This window comes from Balaenoptera borealis, assembly GCF_965194805.1.
Source record: "Balaenoptera borealis genome assembly, chromosome: 12".
Classification (NCBI taxonomy): Eukaryota; Metazoa; Chordata; class Mammalia; order Artiodactyla; family Balaenopteridae; genus Balaenoptera; species Balaenoptera borealis.
The window spans coordinates 106,187,916-106,205,922 of NC_138869.1; the positions used below are offsets into that span (position 1 = coordinate 106,187,916).

General features: G+C 41.9%; 1 protein-coding gene across 3 annotated transcripts in view; it reads right to left on the reverse strand.

The window, feature by feature from the left end:
* CDYL (chromodomain Y like) overlaps positions 1 to 18,007 on the reverse strand; it is a 160,092-nt gene that overhangs the window by 71,307 nt on the left and 70,778 nt on the right. The window lies entirely within an intron of this gene.

The following is an 18,007-nucleotide window of genomic DNA, read 5'->3' on the forward strand; positions in this document are numbered from 1 at the left end:
GGAACGAATCTGTTTCACATAATGTCCCCCAAGTTATTGGGGAAATACAATCTGTGGCTACCTCTCCAGTCAACACAGAAACCACCAGTCTGCTTCCCCAGTGGCAGCAGGTACCTCGTACCTCGTAGGCAGAGGCCTGGGCCACACGGCAGGCAGCTCTTTAACTAAGGAGACAGGGTCTAGGCCATTATCAGGGTCTTCAGCAAACTTCTGGCAAAGCTACAGGTTAGGCCAGCTGACACAACGGTGTACCTAGTTCTCCAACATGCCAAAATAGCAGAAGCTGAGTACAGCTGCAGACGCTGGAGGGGAGTGGGGAACACCCTACACCCCAGCATCTGCCCTACTGTCAAAATACCCCCCAAACTTGCCAGTATACCTACCTGGGGTGTAGAGAATTAAAGCCCTGAACTACAGAAGAGTCTAAAGTTAAATACACATTACTGCCTCCGGGCGACAAGGATTAGGGGAAGGAAAGGCCTTGTTTCAGCAGAAGGCGGGTTTCACGCCAGGCAGACCCTGTGTCACAGCGGCGTCAGGCCTGCACGGTGGGCCCTCATGGTCCAGGCTGCAGCGTGGGGAGCTTTCAAAGTTACAGAATCTCGATGTAAAGAATTTTATAAAACAAATTCTTCATAAAAGCACAGAATTACAGACAAAAGTTCTTTTTGTTAGGATTTCCTTCTAAAACTCAATCTAAAAAACCTCAAACGTGAAAGAAGTAAAACCAGGCTTTCCTGAACATAGCAAAGTCCTCTGATGGTTTCCAGAGCAGTAAAATTAATCAAAAAGGGTCACTCCGAACACCCAACGCACGCCACAATCTCGGGGTCCAGGAAGGTGCTGGGATGGCCTGGGGGTTGCACAGGACAGAAAGAAGAGCACGGACGAAGGTTCACTAACCTATGAACAAAAACCCACGGAGAAACCCACCGCGGTTAAAGAGCTCAGTGAGAGAATGAAGAAAGTAACTCTGCTATTGCTGCAGTTAAAATACCGAACAGCCTGAGAAATAAAGCATGCAAACATATCCGCTTACAAGAAGAAGACCAAAGTTGCACCATCATCAATAACTGTGCCAGCGGCCCTGCCGGTGGCTAATAACTTGCTGTGATCCCTCCCAGAACAGTGGGCTTCCAGGGTAACTTTGCAACCAGAAGCAAGGCTGAAGGCTTTTCTCAGGTTTGAGTCGTACACCGATGCCTGGGTAACCTGGAACAACAGAGCATCACCGTGGAAAAAAGAAAACATACAACCCTGCTTATGTCAAAGAATTCTGGTGGACCTTTGAAGCAACAGATGAGGAAGACAGGTTTTTCACCAGCCATGTGAAAGGTGTGTTAACTGTTAAGGACAGGAAAAGTTGCCTTAACTACTAAGAACGGTTGTTAACTATTAAAAACACAGGCAGATACATTGTTCCACTGGAAGAAAGAGAGGAATATACACATAACTATCTGACCACATGGGAAGGAAACCAAAAGCCCACAGAACCGAGGGGATTGGACCCTTGAAACAAGGGACCCCGGTGGCTCGTACATCCCCAGAACTCGGCAGAGAGCACAGTCTCTCTCTCTCTCTCTCTTTTTTTTTTTTTTCTGGCCGCGCCGCGAGGCACGCAGGATCTTAGTTCCCCCAACAAGGCTCGAACCCGTGCCCCCGGCAGTGAGGGCTCGCGGTCCTAACCGCTGGACGGCCAGGGAAGTCCCAGAAAGCACAGTCTTAGAGGCTCCAGGTGCCAGACGGTGGAGTGAGAGGAGGTGGGCGGGGAGGCGGTCACAGACAGGAAGGCCCCACAGAAGGGGAGCCGCCAAAGTAACGCCCAACGCCTTCAAACCCCGGGCAGCCTCCTGCTGCGCCACCAGGGAAAGCAAGACCTGGTGCGTCGGGGAGCAGCCCAGACCACCCCCACCGCAAAGAACACTGGGCCTTCTGCTGTCACCTCCCAATGGACCCGAGGCCGGCATGACAGTCAGTGCTGGAGCCACCTATGCTGCTGTACCAAGTCCCCACTCATCTCCCAAGGGAACCACTCAAGGTCCTAACAACCTGCCTGCCTTCTGCCCACGGTGGTTGTGACCTTCCTCCTTTCACTCTGAGAAGCACTGGGCCAGGTGCCACCAAACTGGTGAGCACATCCTCCTGCCCAGAGAAGAGTCGGCCACCAAGGGGGCCGTGTCTGGCAGCCGCGTCCACACAGGACCACGTGTGGTGAGGCGTCAGTCTGCAACCGTCTCCATTCTCCTCATTGTCAGGCCACAAAGCGGGGAACCATTTACTGCCGGGCTGATGAACTGGTCAACACGGCGAGCCACTGATCTCCACGGATCTTCCTCGTATCTCACCAGGCGACCCATGAGGCTTTCATCCTCTCCTCTGAGAAAACCACATCCTTGTCAGTTTGCCATCATCTAAGTGAAACTCAAGAACCGTGACGTGTCTGTGATTTCACCCCACCTGCAAGCTATCACGCGAGTCTGCACTGTTTCATGGACGTGGCAAAGGCAAGACCCCTGATCACAGCCAGAGGACTCTGTTCCCTAGCAGCTGCAGCAGCCAGGGGACCAGCATGTCCCTGCTCCAGTCCCCACGGGATGACACAGACGGCCAGGTGAGGCCCATGCACACAACGGGGGATGCTACAGGACAGGAAGCCAGTCTTTTACGATGGGCCGTGAGCATGCCTGCCCCGACCTCTGGCAGGAGAAACTATGGCTGTCTTCTAAACAAACATCCCTGGACAGCCCTGAAAGACGTTCAAGGCGGGGGAGCGGGGGGAGAGGGAAGGAGCAACTGGATGAAGGTGGTCAAAAGGCACAGACTTCCAGTTATAAAATAAATAGGTTCCGGCGATGTACAGCATGGCAACTGTAGTTAACACTGCTCTATGGTATATTTGAAGTTGCTAAGAAAGTAGATCCTAAAAGTTCTCATCACAAGGAAAAAAACACTTCTCTCTCTTTTTCTCTTTTAATCATATGAGAGGATGGATGGTAACTAAACTCATTATGGTGATCATCTGGCAACATATGTAAGTCATTATACTGTACACCCTGAACTTACATGGTGCTGTGTGTCAATTATATATGATAAAACCTAAAGGAAAGAACGATGTTCATGAATTCAGAGTAAATACTGTTAAAAATTAAAATTTCCCAAATGTATCTATAGATACAACACCATCCCAATAATAATCCCAGCACAATTTTATGTGGAAACTGCCGAGATCTGATCGTTTACATGGAAAGGCAACAAACCTGAAGAGCAACCCAGAGCAATCCTGAAAAAGAACTGACTGGAAGACTCATAGAGCCATACTTCAAGACCCTCTCCCAAGAACCAAGAGATTCCCAACAGTGTGGTACTTACACAGGACGTACAAGGGGATCAATGGAATAGAGGAGAGAGCGAGCCCAGAAGTAGACCCTCACTTAAACTGGCCACATGATTGATTGATTTTTGGTGACAAAGGCTTCCAAAGCAATCCACTTGTCTTTTCAATAAATACTGCTGGAATACCGGCTATCCATCCGTATGTAAAAAAAGTGAACCACAACCCTTATCCCAACCTTTACACACAGAAATTAATTCAAGATGTATTTTAGGCCCAATTATAAAAGCTTTTATATGAAGCTTTCATAGCAAAACATAGGACATCATCTTTGTGACTTAGGGGCAGGCAAATGTTCTTTAGGTCACAAAAAGCAATAACCATGAAAGAAGGAAAATTGATAAATGAGACTTTATCAAAAAACAATGTTGAGAAAATGTATAAACACGCCACAGACTGGGAGATGATATCCATAAAATTTATCTTCAAGGACTGGTCCCTAAGACTAATAAAGAATTCCTAGAATTCAATACTGAAAGGACCAAAATGTAATTTAAAAGCAGGCAAAGGATTTAAGCATACATTTCCAAAAGAAGATAGACGAATGGCCAGTATACACATTAAAAAGTGATGAACATCATTGTTCATGAGGAAATGCAAATTAAATACACAACGAGATACTACTACATACCCATTAGAATGGCTAAAATGAAAACACACCAGGGATGTACAACTGGCATATTCATACAGTGTTGGTAGGATTTTCAAATGGTACAGCCACTTTGGTAAAAGGTCTGACAGCATTGCATAAAGCTAAACAAATAACTACCCTATGACGCAGCAATTCCAATCCTCATTACTTACCCAAAAGGAATGAAAACATACACCTACAAAAAGACTTGTACAAAACTATTTATAGCAACTCTGTTCATAATGGACCCAAACTAGAAACAGTCCAAGTTTCTGAGCGACTGGACAAACTGTAATACGTACGTACAATAATCTCAACAAGAAGTCAACTGGTGATACATACAAACACATGGGTGAGTCTCAAAACAGTACACTGAATGAAAAAGCCCTACTCAAAAGACTACTCATTGTATGATTCTATTTAAATGAAAATTCTTGAACAAGCAAAAAAAAAAACCCACCCCAAACTATTACTGAAAAAAAAAAAACCCAAAAACAAAGGTTGGTAGGGAATTAACTGGGAGGGACATCAGTGAACTTTCTAGCTCAATAAGCCTTTGGGTTGCAAAGGTACATGCCTTTGTTAAGGTTGGCAACCTGTATAGTACTTAAGACCTGTGCACTGCATCGTTAGAAAATGTTACATCATTAACAAATATGTATAAACACATATGGAATTCAAGTTAATGAACTGCATGCTAAATGAAGTTTATCAGGGGGAAGTGTCCTGATGTGGGCACTTACTATAAATTGCGTCAACAAGTGAAATGGATGGGTGGATGTATGGATGGCAGGATGACAAGGAGAATGTTCAGGCAGAATCTGCAGGGGGCCTGTGAACGCTCACTGTAAACTCCTTTCCACTCAGATGTTTAAAATTTTCCATCATTAAAAAATGTTGAGGAAAAGTCAATATTTATTCTTGATTTTAAAAACTCAGAAATAAAGGAAGTTACAATAACTACTAGGAAAAATAAGCAAGTTCAGTAAAGTCACAGGATTAATAGTAGTATTAAATAATTAAAATGAAAAATTTTCAGTCTCCATTTACAGTATAATCAAAAAGCAAAATATCAGCGATAAATTTAAGCAAAATGTCTAAAACATCTATGCCGAAAATGACAAAACATGGCTGAGAGAAATGAAAGAATACTTATAAACCGAAAGAAACACCATGTTTATAAATCGGCACTCAGTTTTATTTAGTTGTCAATTTTTCCTAAATTGATACATAGATGCAAAAGAATCCCAATCAAAAATCCCAAAGCTCTTTTATATAAATTGACAAATTAACTCTAAGGTTTTGTATGTCAAAGTTAAGAACCTAGAATAGCCAAAACAACCTTGAAAGAGAAGCACGAAGTTGGAGGGCTTATATTACCTAAATTTAAGACTTACTCTAATGGGTAAAATTCAGACAGCAAGAGTAAATGCTGACGAGGACGCAGGACTAGTGGAACTCTCATACATGCTGGTGTAAACATTACTGAACAGAAACCCCAATTAAATAGAGTCGGGAGACCAGCAGGGGGAGCTCTCACCCCTGCGACAACAGCCAAGCCCAACAGGAAGAAGAAAGACTCCCCTTCTTTCCTGCCAGGACTCAGCCAATGAAAAGTCGGGCTCTGTTTACTAAGCCTGCCCCCTCCCCTGTCCCCTCTATAAAAGCGTCTCCTTCCCTTGCCGTGGGGGGACTTGCACATGGTTGCTTCGGCTGAGACCCTGAATTGCAATTCTCTGCTGATCCCGAATAAACCCATCTCTGCTGGAGAATACCTGGCTGTCTATTTGCTTCAGGTCAGCACTGGCGAGTATGGAAAATCGTGTGACAGTTCCATAAACATACACCTACCTCAGCAATTCTACTCCTAGGTATTTACCCAAGAGAACCGGGAACATACGTCCACAGAAAGACCTGTACGAGAATGTTCAGGGCAGCTTTATCCTAACGGTCAGAGACTGGGTCAGCCCAGGTGTCCATCAACAGGAAAGCGGATGAACAAGATGAAGTATATCACACCCTGAACTGCTGCCCACAATAAGACAGCACCAGCACTGACCCCTGCAACACGAGTGAATCTAAGCATCATCGCGCTGAGTCAGTGAAGCGAGACACAGACCGTACACTACGTGACTCCACTTGTTGGAGGGCCCACCAGGGGCAAAACCAACCTGTGGTGAGAAATCAGAGCAGGGGAGTCTGTGGATGGGGTTGGGGGGCACAAGGAGACTGAAGTGGTGAAAATGCTCCATCTCTGTCCAGATGGTAGTTACGCCGGCGTACACATTTGTCAAAACTACCGCACACTTAACATCTATGCACTCTCTGTATGTAAGTCACACCTCACTCAGCAAACTCAACAGAAAAACTCCTAAGCAGCTCTGAGGCTGGAATGAACCAGGGGATGAAGAGATGCTCCTGGAAGATGACATCTAAACCAGAGCTGGGTCCTCAGAGACCTGCGTCCTCCCTGCAGCACACGGCCCACCGGTTCCCCTGGCCACAGTGCTGGGGAGCTGAGTGCCAAAGCCGAGCGAGGTGGGCTGGAACGGAAACACAGAGAACGTGTGATAAATGTAAAAACAGGACCAGCGCAAAATAAAACTGACAAGCTGTGGAAAGTATGGACCAAGAGGCTACTCGTCTTACCGCATTAAAACCTCTTTCAAAGCTACAACAGAGCAGGGCAAGAACTGTGAGTAAGCAATTCATGATGGAAAGTACAAGCCACCACCACCCCATGAATAAGGTTTAACTCACCAAAGGGAGACACCACTTTCTGTCTGGAAGGCTCACGGGGGTGAGGAAGCAGCCTGACTGCTGAAGGCGGGAGCTGTGTTATGTTCTGGAGGGCGATTCCACAAAGAACATCGAAGGGTTTAAAACACTCTTACTCTGTATTCGAGAATTCAGCTGAGGAATAAACTCAAGGAAATAACCGAGTGGATGCTCAAAGACGGCGGCAGGTGCAAATGGAGAGCAGGTGAGGAGAAATCCAGGAGCCTGGAGAAGGCACCCGCCCCACTGCTCGGAACCAGGCTTGGAGCCTCGCTCCTCCTCACGCACGTAACCACAGGCACAGAGTTTCCGTTCTGAGTTCCTTCAGCACTGACTGACTGAATTCTGCCCTATTATACGTTCATCCATTTATTCTCGAGGCAGGCTGGTAGAATGAAAGGATAAACATTTTCAATGGCCATGTTTTCCAAAGTGTTAAACGCTAAGTGAACTTTCTAACCAAAAACGAAAGAGAAATGTTATGATTTAGGTTATCAGCAAATGTGGATTTCCATCTGCCCCATGAAAAATGCACAGAACGGTACCATCGTTATTCCCATTTCCTCCTTCCATGAGACCACCAGATACTCGAGCAGTGATATGCCTCTCGGTATATATGCAGGAAGGTAGGGAGACTGTATATATTGTTACTGTCTCCCTTCTCAATATGTGATCAGAAATTCTATATGCATACACATTAAATGGATCCTGTTTGCTAAAAGTCGTAACACCCTACACATCCACTTTTTCTTACATGACTTACACAAGTAAAAATGGATTCAAGTTGTTTAAAGGGTAAGGCGCTTAGAAATTTTACAAGTCACATTTCTGGTATTTTGTTCCGAATAAGAGTAGGATGGTATCTGGTACCAATGAAACCACTTGCTTCTTGCATACTTGACAGACAAATCACAAACTGAGTCATATCTATGTATGTGTATTGTATAAACAAGGGTGAATCAGAACTTTTCCCACACAGCTGCTGCAACTGAAAAACTATAAAAACATATTTCATAACAACTATATTATTCTTTAGATACCTCAAAATAGAAAAAAGTATTTGTTATTTTTCATTGACAACACAAACCAAAAATGCCAAATAGAGAGCTTGAAGAAATAATAAATTCCTGTTCTGAGTCAGAATGCTTTACTGTCTGGCTTTATTAAATGGATGGAGACAAAGACGGAATTGTTCAGGAAGTGAGAACAGATAAACCAGGATTTCTGACTTTGAGAATTTTCTTTTTAGCTCTATTTTCATAACAAAATAGCAAAGTTAGAAACTACGGTCCTACAGGCAAGCTTCCATATATCTACAATTATAAAAACTTTGCCAAAGCATTCACTTTTAAACCTCAATGTTCCACAAAGAAAGCCAAACCAAAATGCCAAGACATGCCAAAATTAAGTTAAATAAGAATGTACCAGGTGCACACGAAGGACTCAGTAAAGTAACGTTTGTGACAGACTTCACTGATGCCGTTTGATGAGAATCTTTCTCATGAATGATAAGCTGACTCACGCAGAGGGTACCTTTGTGTGGAAAACCCCCAAAGCGCTCTGCGAACAGGAATGAGTACATCCACCAGGGGAATAACACCCACTCTGGGGTGAAATGCGGCTGGCTGTTCTACAGCCCACGCAAATACACTGGCACACACAGACTCAGACCAATGACAAACAAATCATTTAGGAGCCAGAATATAATTGCTTTGGCCAGAAAATCAAAATCAGTTCCTGCATGGAGATGCGGGATTGAGGCCACGAAAGTGATCCTCCAACATCATCTGTCCCAACTCCACGGAGGGACACTAGGGGGCAGCGCAGAGGCAGAACGGGAACCCATTTCTTCCACGGTAACGTGAACCTTAGAGACAGTGGGAGCCGCAGCACCAGGGGTGTGCAGAGTAGTTTCTGTGAGAAAGCGCCCCTCTCTATTTCCTCCAGATGCCATCTCGGGGAGAACGCTTAGGGCGGAGAGGCACTGCCAAATGCGATTTCTACACAGAGCCCCGGCGACCTGGAGACGGCCATGGAAGTGCTAAGTGGGGTCAGTATGTGCAGACTCTAAGTCTGACGAACCAGCTCTGAGATCTGCCAGGTAGGAAGCTCTGATCGAGACCCTCAGGGTCTCTATGATGCACCCTTAGAATCCATCTGAAGCACATGGATTCTAAAGCCCAGTCCTGCTAACCAGTCAGCACACTCACCAATTCCACCAATACGTACCAAGTCCCTGCGACACGTCAGGTTTCTGCTTTTTCTGAGGTTATAGGAAGAAACAAAAACAGTATTGCTTTCTTCTATTTTGGAAGTTATACTCAAGTGAAAGGAGTCAGACAAATTAATAAATGTGAAATACATTAAATATATGTAATTGCTAAGAAGAGAAAAACCCCAGGAAGAGGACAGGGTAATGGCAGAGAGGTTGGTCAGGAGGAGCTGAGCAAGGACACCTAGAAGGACGTCCAGCCAGAGGGAACGGCTGATACAAACCCAGAGGGCAGGGGTGTGCCTGGAGTGCGAGAGGAACAGGAGGCAGGCGGGGGGTGGGCTGGGGGGCTCAAGTGGAGGTGACAGGGGAAAACGGAAAAGACGAGGTCAAGGAGGCTGGGGGCAGGGGGAGAGTTAAACTGAGTGCCTGTAGCCGAGCTTTATTCGGGGTTTCCTCTCAATAAGGCGGAAGCCGGGGACCGGCTCTGGGCAGAAGAATGGTGTCTGCTTTGCATTTCAGAATTACAACTCCAGCTACTTTGTGGAATTAAGAACGGGTAGGCGACTATGACAACCCCAGCAAGAGGAGGTGTGACTTGGACTAGGGTGGTGAGGTGGAAGACATGGTGAGAAGTGGCTGGATTCGGGGTCTATTTTAACGGGGTGCTGATAAGATTTCCTGATGGACTGAATGCAGGATAGGAGGGAAAAATGAAGAATGAAGGCTAACCAAGATATTTGGCCTGAGTAACTGGAAAGATGGAGTTGACATTTACTGGGATGTGAGAAGATACAAGAGTTCAGTTTTAAACACATTAAGAGGAGACGTGGAAGAGGCCATGTGACTCACACATCTGGAATTTGGGCTAAAGATAGAAATTTGGAATTTGTAGGCATTAAAAGTGATTAAATCCATGAGATCATGAAGGGACTTAAGTATGGGTAAAGAGAAAAAGGAGTTTGGGGACTGGGCCCTAAGAGACACAAACACTTAGAAGATGGAACGAACAGGAGAATCCAGCAGAGATTGCAAACAGCAGGAGTGACACTGGAGGAGGGCTCGGAAGTGGCCCCCAGAAGCCAGGTGCCCTACAGGGGGCTCAGTCATTACGTCTAATGATCTTACTAGATCGAATCAGACCCAGAAAAGAGGAAAGAAGAGGTTGACAAATCCTTTCCACTGAAAAAACAACTATAAAAGTTGGCAAAGTTGAAGAACAACTACTTCAGGGCCCCGGAAATCCAACAAAAGGCAACCAACAGATTGAGCATTTACTCATGAAAATCCGCTGAACTCTGAGTAAGAAGAGAGGAAGCTGGTGACCTTGCTGCCTGAGGCTGTCCCCCACCACGGCTCTGACACACTGGTGCTTCTACCATTGTGGGGCTGGCCTGGAAAGCCTGCAGCTTAGCTGTCAAGGGGACTGACTTGATCTGAAGCAGAAGGCAGAAAACCCCTGCCGGGAAAGGGCTGCAGCTCTCCCAGCCAGAGGCTGAGGTCCCAGCAGTGGTGACTGACAATGGAGGAACAGGCAGAAATTTACAGGGAGAGCCTGGAAATGAGACAGCCATTGAGGGGAGAGATGACCACTCCACACACCCCACATACAGTGGACACTCAAGGGGGCTAGCACAGAGCAAAACCAGTGCAGCCCTGAAAGCTGTTTGAGCTTTGAATGCAACAGAAACACAAACACAAACACAAACCCAATGCAGAGGGTGGAAGCCTTATGGGCTCAAGGTGTCTGACCATGACCTCTGACCAAGACTTGACTCACAAACTACACAGACACAGGAGTGACCTCTAGAAAGTCAGGCCGAAAATCAAGGTAAGAACTGGGATGGAGGGAGCTGAGCAGAGAAATCCGTGGCCATACAACGTAGGGCCACAAGATTCCTTGGATTACATCCAGGCAAGCGACTTAAAACACGCACACACTTGCAAAACAAAAGCAACAACAAAAAAACTCAGGGAAAAAATTAAAATTCTGAAATACACATAAAACACCAGGAAAGTATGAGCCATACTCAGGAAATAAAACAATGAAAACTGTCTCTCAGTTTACTCATAATTTGGATTTAGCAGAAAAAGACTTCAGGTCAACCCTTATAAATGCATTCCAAAAAACTGGAAAAAAAAAGACTCCATGGGGCTTCCCTGGTGGCGCAGGGGTTGAGAATCTGCCTGCTAATGCAGGGGACACGGGTTCGAGCCCTGGTCTGGGAAGATCCCACATGCCGCGGAGCAACTAAGCCCGTGAGCCACAACTACTGAGCCTGCGCGTCTGGAGCCTGTGCCCCGCAGCAAGAGAGGCCGCGATAGTGAGAGGGCCCGCGCACCGCGATGAAGAGTGGCCCCCGCTTGCCACAACTAGAGAAAGCCCTCGCACAGAAACGAAGACCAAACACAGCCATAAATAAACAAACAAATAAATAAATAAATAAAATTAAAAAAAAAAAAAAGACTCCATGTTTAAAGAATTCAAGGAAAACATGATGAAAATTATTCAAATAGAAAATAACAAAGAAATAGACCCTACCGAAATAGAACAAAAATTCTAGAGTTGAAAAACACAGTAAGTGAAATAAAAAATTCACTAGATGGACTCAACAGCAGATTTGAGAAGGGAGAAGAATCAGTGAAATTTTCGAGAGACTGATAGACTTTATCCAAACTGAAGAACAGAGAGAAAAAATATATTAAGAGGACATATATAATAAAGAGGACATAAAGAGAGAGAAGGCAGAAAAAAAGATACTTTAAGAAATATGGCTGAAAACATTCCAAATATGATGAAAAGCAATTATTTACAGATTCAAGAAGCTCGACAAAGCCCAATTAATATAAATCCAAGGAGATCCTTAGTTAGAGATACAGTTGATAAACCTTTGGAAGCTAAAGACAGAGAAAATCTTGAAACCAGTAGAAAAATAACAAGTTAACATATATAGGGGAACAACAATACAATTAATGGTTGCCTTTTCATCAGAAACAATGGAAAGTAGAAAGCAGCAGAATGACATATTCAAAGCACTGAAAGAAAACCAACCAAGAATTCTATATCCAGCTAAACTATCCTTCAAAAATGAAGGCAAAATAAAAACATTCCCAAATAAATGATACTGAGAAAACACATGGCCAGCAAAGCTGCCTGACAAAAAACACCGAAGGAAGTTCTACAAGTTAAAAGAAAATGATTCCAGGCAGTAATGCAAAAGCAGGGGAAGAAAGGAAGAGCAGTGTGGGCAGTAAATATGTGGGCACACATAAAGACTGGTTGAATATTGTTTCTTTTTCCTTCTCAATTTCTTAGATGAAACAAGATTATACACAGCAAAAATTATAGCACTGTACATGCTTGACAATTTAGATATAATGTGTATAACTATATCACAAAGGAAGGGGGAGAAAAGAGAGATATATTGGAGTAAAGGTGATACATTGACTTGAATTAAGGTAGTATTAACCTGAAGTACATTGTGATAAACTAAAATGCCTATCATAATCCTTACAGCAATCATTAAGAAAATAATTCAAAGACATCATTTTAAAAAATCACAGAAATTAATATCATAAAGGCAAAAAATGCTTAACATAAAAGAAAGCAGGAAAGAAGAAACAAGAACAAAAACAATGAGATAAACAGAAAACAACTAGCAAAATGACAAAGCAAAACTATTCCAATAATTACATGAGAAATGAAAGAACTAAACACTCCCAACAAAGAGCAGAGGATGGCAGAACAGATTTAACAAGGCAGCTATATGCTCTACAAGAGACTCAACTTTAGATTCAAAGATACAAATAGGATAAGAGTAGAAGGACAGAAAAAGATGTACCATGCCCAGAGTAACCACTTGAGAGTGATTATACTCATATTAGACAAAACAGACTTTCAGCCAAGAAATATTATTAGAGACAGAGAGGAACACTTCATAATGATAAAAAGGTCAATATTTCAGGAAGATACAATGACTATAAAAGTATGCATACACCTAAAAGAGTCCCAATATACGAAGCAAAACCTGACAGAAATGAAAGGTGAAATAGACAAGCCTACATTTACAGCTGAAGATTTCAAAATAATACTATCAATAACTGATAGAATAAAACAGAAAATCAGCAATGATATAGAAAACTTGATTGCTATCATCCAACTCACCCTCCCTGACATTTACAGAACACTCCATCCTGTAACAGCAGAATACACATTCTTTTCAAGTGTACACACAACATTTACCACCACAGACCGTATTCCAGGCCATAAAACAAGTTTCAGTTAATTTGAAAGGATTCAAGACATACAAAGAGATCCTGACCTAGACACATCATAGTCAAACCATCAAAACCTAAAGACAAAGAGAAAACTTGTTCAATGACCACAAGGAATTAAATTAGAAACTAACAATTTTGGAAAATTTCCAAAACTTGCCATTAAACAACACACTTCTAAATATTTCCCACTGGAATTCCCTGGTGGTCCAGTGGTTAAGACTCCACGCTTCCACTGCAGGGGGCACGGGCTCGATCCCTGATCAGGGAAGTTCGGCATGCTGTGTGGTTTGGCAAAAAAAAAAAAAAAAAAGTTAAATACTTCCCACTGGTCAAAGAAAAAAAGTACAGGAGAAATTAGAAAGCATTTGGAAGTAAATGAAAATGAAAACATATCAAAATTTACGGCATGCAGTCGAAGTCGTGCTTAGAGGAAATTTTATAGCATTAAACACGTATCCAGAAAAGAAGTAAAGAAGTTTAAAAAAAAATCAATAATCTAAGCTTTCCACCTTGGGAAACAAGAACATAAGAGCAAATTAAGCCCAAAGCAAGCAGAAGGTAGTAAGTAATGAAGATCTGAGCAGAAATCAATGCAACAGCAAAACAACAAAACCACCCAGAAAAATAATAAAACCAAAAGTTGGTTCTTTGAAAATATCAACAAACCTGATAAACCGTTAGCTAGACTGACCACAAAAAGAAGAGAGAGCACACAAATTATCAACAACAGAAATCAAAGAGGGACATCACTATCTACGTGGCAGAAATTTAAAGGACTACTAGGAAATAGTATGTAACATGAACAACCCTATGCCAACAAATTAGGCAACTTTGATGAAATGGAGACATGCCTAGGAAAATATCAGTTATCACAATGGACCCCAGAAGAAATGGAAAATCTATACAGATTTACAAGTAAACAAATATACTCAGTTATTTAAAGTCCTCCCACAAAGAAAAGTACAGGCTCAGATGGCTTCACTTATGAAATGTACAAAATACTTAATGAAGAAAAAAACAATACTATACAAACACTATCAGAGAATAGGAAAGACCACTTCTCAAATCATTCTGTGAGGCCAGTATTACTCTGATAGCAAAGCCAAACAAGGACATCATAAAAACAAAAGTAAATTTTAAAAAACCCTACAGAACAATATTTCCCATAAGCACAGACACAAAAATCCCAAGCCAAATTCACCAACATGTAAATAGGATTATACCCAATGTCCAAGTAGGATCTCTCCCAAAAATGCAAGGTCGGTTCCACATCTGGAAATCAATTAATGTAATACCTTATTAATAGAGACTAAAAGCCACATGATCATCTTGATGGTCACAGATAAAGCATTTGACAAAATATAAGTTTATGACCAAAACTCTTAAACTAGAAATAGAAACTTTCTCAACTGGATAAGGAAATCTACAAAACCCTACAGCTACTATCACACTTAACGTGAAAGGCTGAAGACATTCCCCTAAATATCCTAGAAACTATAAGCAAGATGTTAGTTCTCAGCACCCCTACTGACCATCACACTATAGGTTCTACATAGCCCCAAAAGGCAAACACATACAGATCGGAAAGAAAGAAAAACTGTCTTTATTTGCAAATGATATGATTCAGTATGCAGGGAAAAACTAAGGAATCTACAAAATAACTGTAAGAACTAATAGGTGGGTTTAGCTAGCTTGAAAGATACAAGACCAACATATAAAAATCTTGTATTTCTATATAAGAGCAATGGATAATCCAGAAGTGAAAATAAGAAATACGAAAGAATTCCATTCAACATATCAAAAAGAATAACATACTTGGGAATCAACTTAATGAAAGAAGTTCAAGAGTTTTACACTGAAAACTTCAAAATGTTACTGGAAGAAATTAAAGCTCTAAATAAATAGGGCCCGTGGGCTTCTATTTGCAGGAACTGGGTAGATCTGTGAAGTGGTGGGTCCTGACATGCCTGGCTGGGGAGACAACTGGTACTCAGGGTGTGTCCCCACAGGGTAGGCGCTGGGAGAGGAGAGTTTAAGGTTGGGGATTAAGGTGATATGGAAGACTCTCTAATACTTTATATGCACATACAATGTGGTGTGGGGTTATGGTGTTGCTTGAAATGTGTGACTAGTTGCTAAGTGCAGGGCTACTGATTCTGGAAGAGCAAGCCACGGTGCTCTGTGTCCTTAAATGTTTCTTCAGACCCTCTGTCTCCAGATGCCTTCTCACGGTTCAGATCCACAAGTAACACTATGGGGCAGAAGAACGCCCCAAATCAGTACTAACAGTTAGGGTCGCTCAGAAGATAAGCATAAAGCATGCAAGTACAAGTCTGGCGGTAAAATTGGGGAATAACATCATTCGATTTTATAAAACCAGCATGTTGACACATGCTCAGAACTTGTCCATTCACCAGCCTTAAATTTTCTCTTTGAGGTGAATTCATCTGACTTTGCTTACTTAGTTTGCCAACTTCAGGACCAAAGCCAACAGCACCGTAAGACTGGCTCTTGCTCTAGTAGCACAGAGGATATATTCTCAAAGGGACCAAAAGAAAGTCCGAGTATTTTCATTTTCGCTTACGTCCAGGAACAATTCCTGGCTGTGGAACCCTGCTTTCCCATTATCCACCCCTTAGCCCTTGTACCAACGATGTACTGGCGTGTAACTTTCCAGTTGCAAACAGACTTATACACCCAGCGCTTGCTTTTCAATAATGTTTTTAAGTCTGTATTTCATAAGGAGTATTTCCTACCAGAGAGATTACCCTTGCTTCATGTGAAAGCAATGCTTTCTCTGGCCTCCCCAAAAGAAACATTTCAATTACACAAAAAAGTAGGGGAAAAAAGAGAGAATTATCTGTATTCTGCTTGACCACCTAGCTAATCAACCCTAACATACTGCCATAACTGATTTGGGTATTTCTAAATAAAAAAGCAGTAAGATACAGTTGAAACCCACTGAGTACCCCCAGTCTTCAGAGGTAACCACTATTCCAAATCTGATGTTTATCATTCTCCCGTGTCTTTGAAAAAGTGTACTACTTAACATGTGTGTGTATCTAAGTAACACAGAGTATCATCTTGCATGATTTCAAACTCTATATACTTTTAATTTTCATCAATGTTTTTGAAAGAAATCCATCTTCATACATGTAGATCTAGCTCACTCATTTTAAAGGCTATATAATAGTCCACAGCATGAATGATACACTCATCCACTTATCCATTCTCATGCTGATGGACATGAGTTGCTCCCAATTCTTCTGTTAGAAACAATAATGCTGCAAATATCCTTGTTACTTTGGCTAAATTCAATTTTTTTCTTTATGGTTTTTGGTCCTAATGTCTTGCTTTAAAAAATCATTCCCTTCCCCAGAATCATAAAGATAGTCTTTTACTACACATGGAAATGACTTCTGTTCAGTGTGTGGTAGGGAATTTAATTTTGTTTCTTTCTCGCATGGATAACCAAATATCCTAACACCATGACCCAAAGAGCCAATCCTTTCCATACTAATTTGTAACCTTAATTGTCAATTACCAAGTTTCTACATATGACTCACACTTTTATGTTCTATTTGCTCCCAACAGCAATATCATACTGTCTATAATTGTTGGCACACAATTGTCTGTAGTTTTCTTACTTTTAAAACACTTTTTGTACCTGCAGATAAGCCATCCTTTTCATTCCAGCTCCTATTTGTCTTAATCATCTTTTCTCATTCTTCATAAATTCTGCCACATTTTGTGTCTTTTCAAAGGATTAACCTTGGGACTTGTAACCTTGCTGGGGGGTTACACTCTACGCTTGTTTTTCTCATCCCTTGTTTTTCTTTGACTTTATTCTGCTGCTTTTAACTTCTACGTTGGGTACTTCACTCGTTCCAAAATTTTTGATAACCATTCATTTCTAGGTGTTCTCTTAATTCCATTATGATTTCTTCATTAAACTATAAGTTATTTAGAAATATTTCAAATTTTCAAAAAGCACAAAATCAGAAATTCAGCTTCTAATTTAATAAGTTATGATCATAGTAATGACATACCAACAATACCAAGTTATTTGCTGCTTTGCAGCTTAGAGTGTGGGTAGCGTTGAACTATGCCTCTTATATTTCAAAAAAAACATATCTTCTTATTAAAGGCAGGGTTTTTAAAGTTCATGGGCTCAGATAAAACTCTAGCTATGAAAATCTTACCTTCTAATTTATCTTTGTTCAATCTGCTAGTTACTTACGGAGGAGTCATTTAACAGTTCTCACTGCCTCTAGACCTGAAATTACATCAGCTTTGTCTTACATATTTTGAAGCTATGTTACCAAAAGCAAACAAGTTTAAGATTACTTTAACTTCACGGAGAATTGTTCTTTTTATCACTATATAATGACCATGTTTTGCCTTAAAATTATGTATGTATTCAATCTGACAATCTCTGACTTTTGACACATAATCCTTTTTTAATTTATTGTGATTGCAAATATATTTGTACTTACATTTATTTTGACCAAGTCATTCTATTTACCCTTGCTTTTTCTTGCTTGTTCTTTTCCCCTTCTTTCTGATAATTTGTATATTTTAGTGGTTACCCTTCAGCTTTAACATGCTTACCTGTTTTATTAAAATCTAAAGTGATTTCCTCCCTCCCCAAAAATAAAAGGACAGAAGAAAACATTACTCCTGATCACCTATCTTCTCGTTGTTGCTACGAATTTTA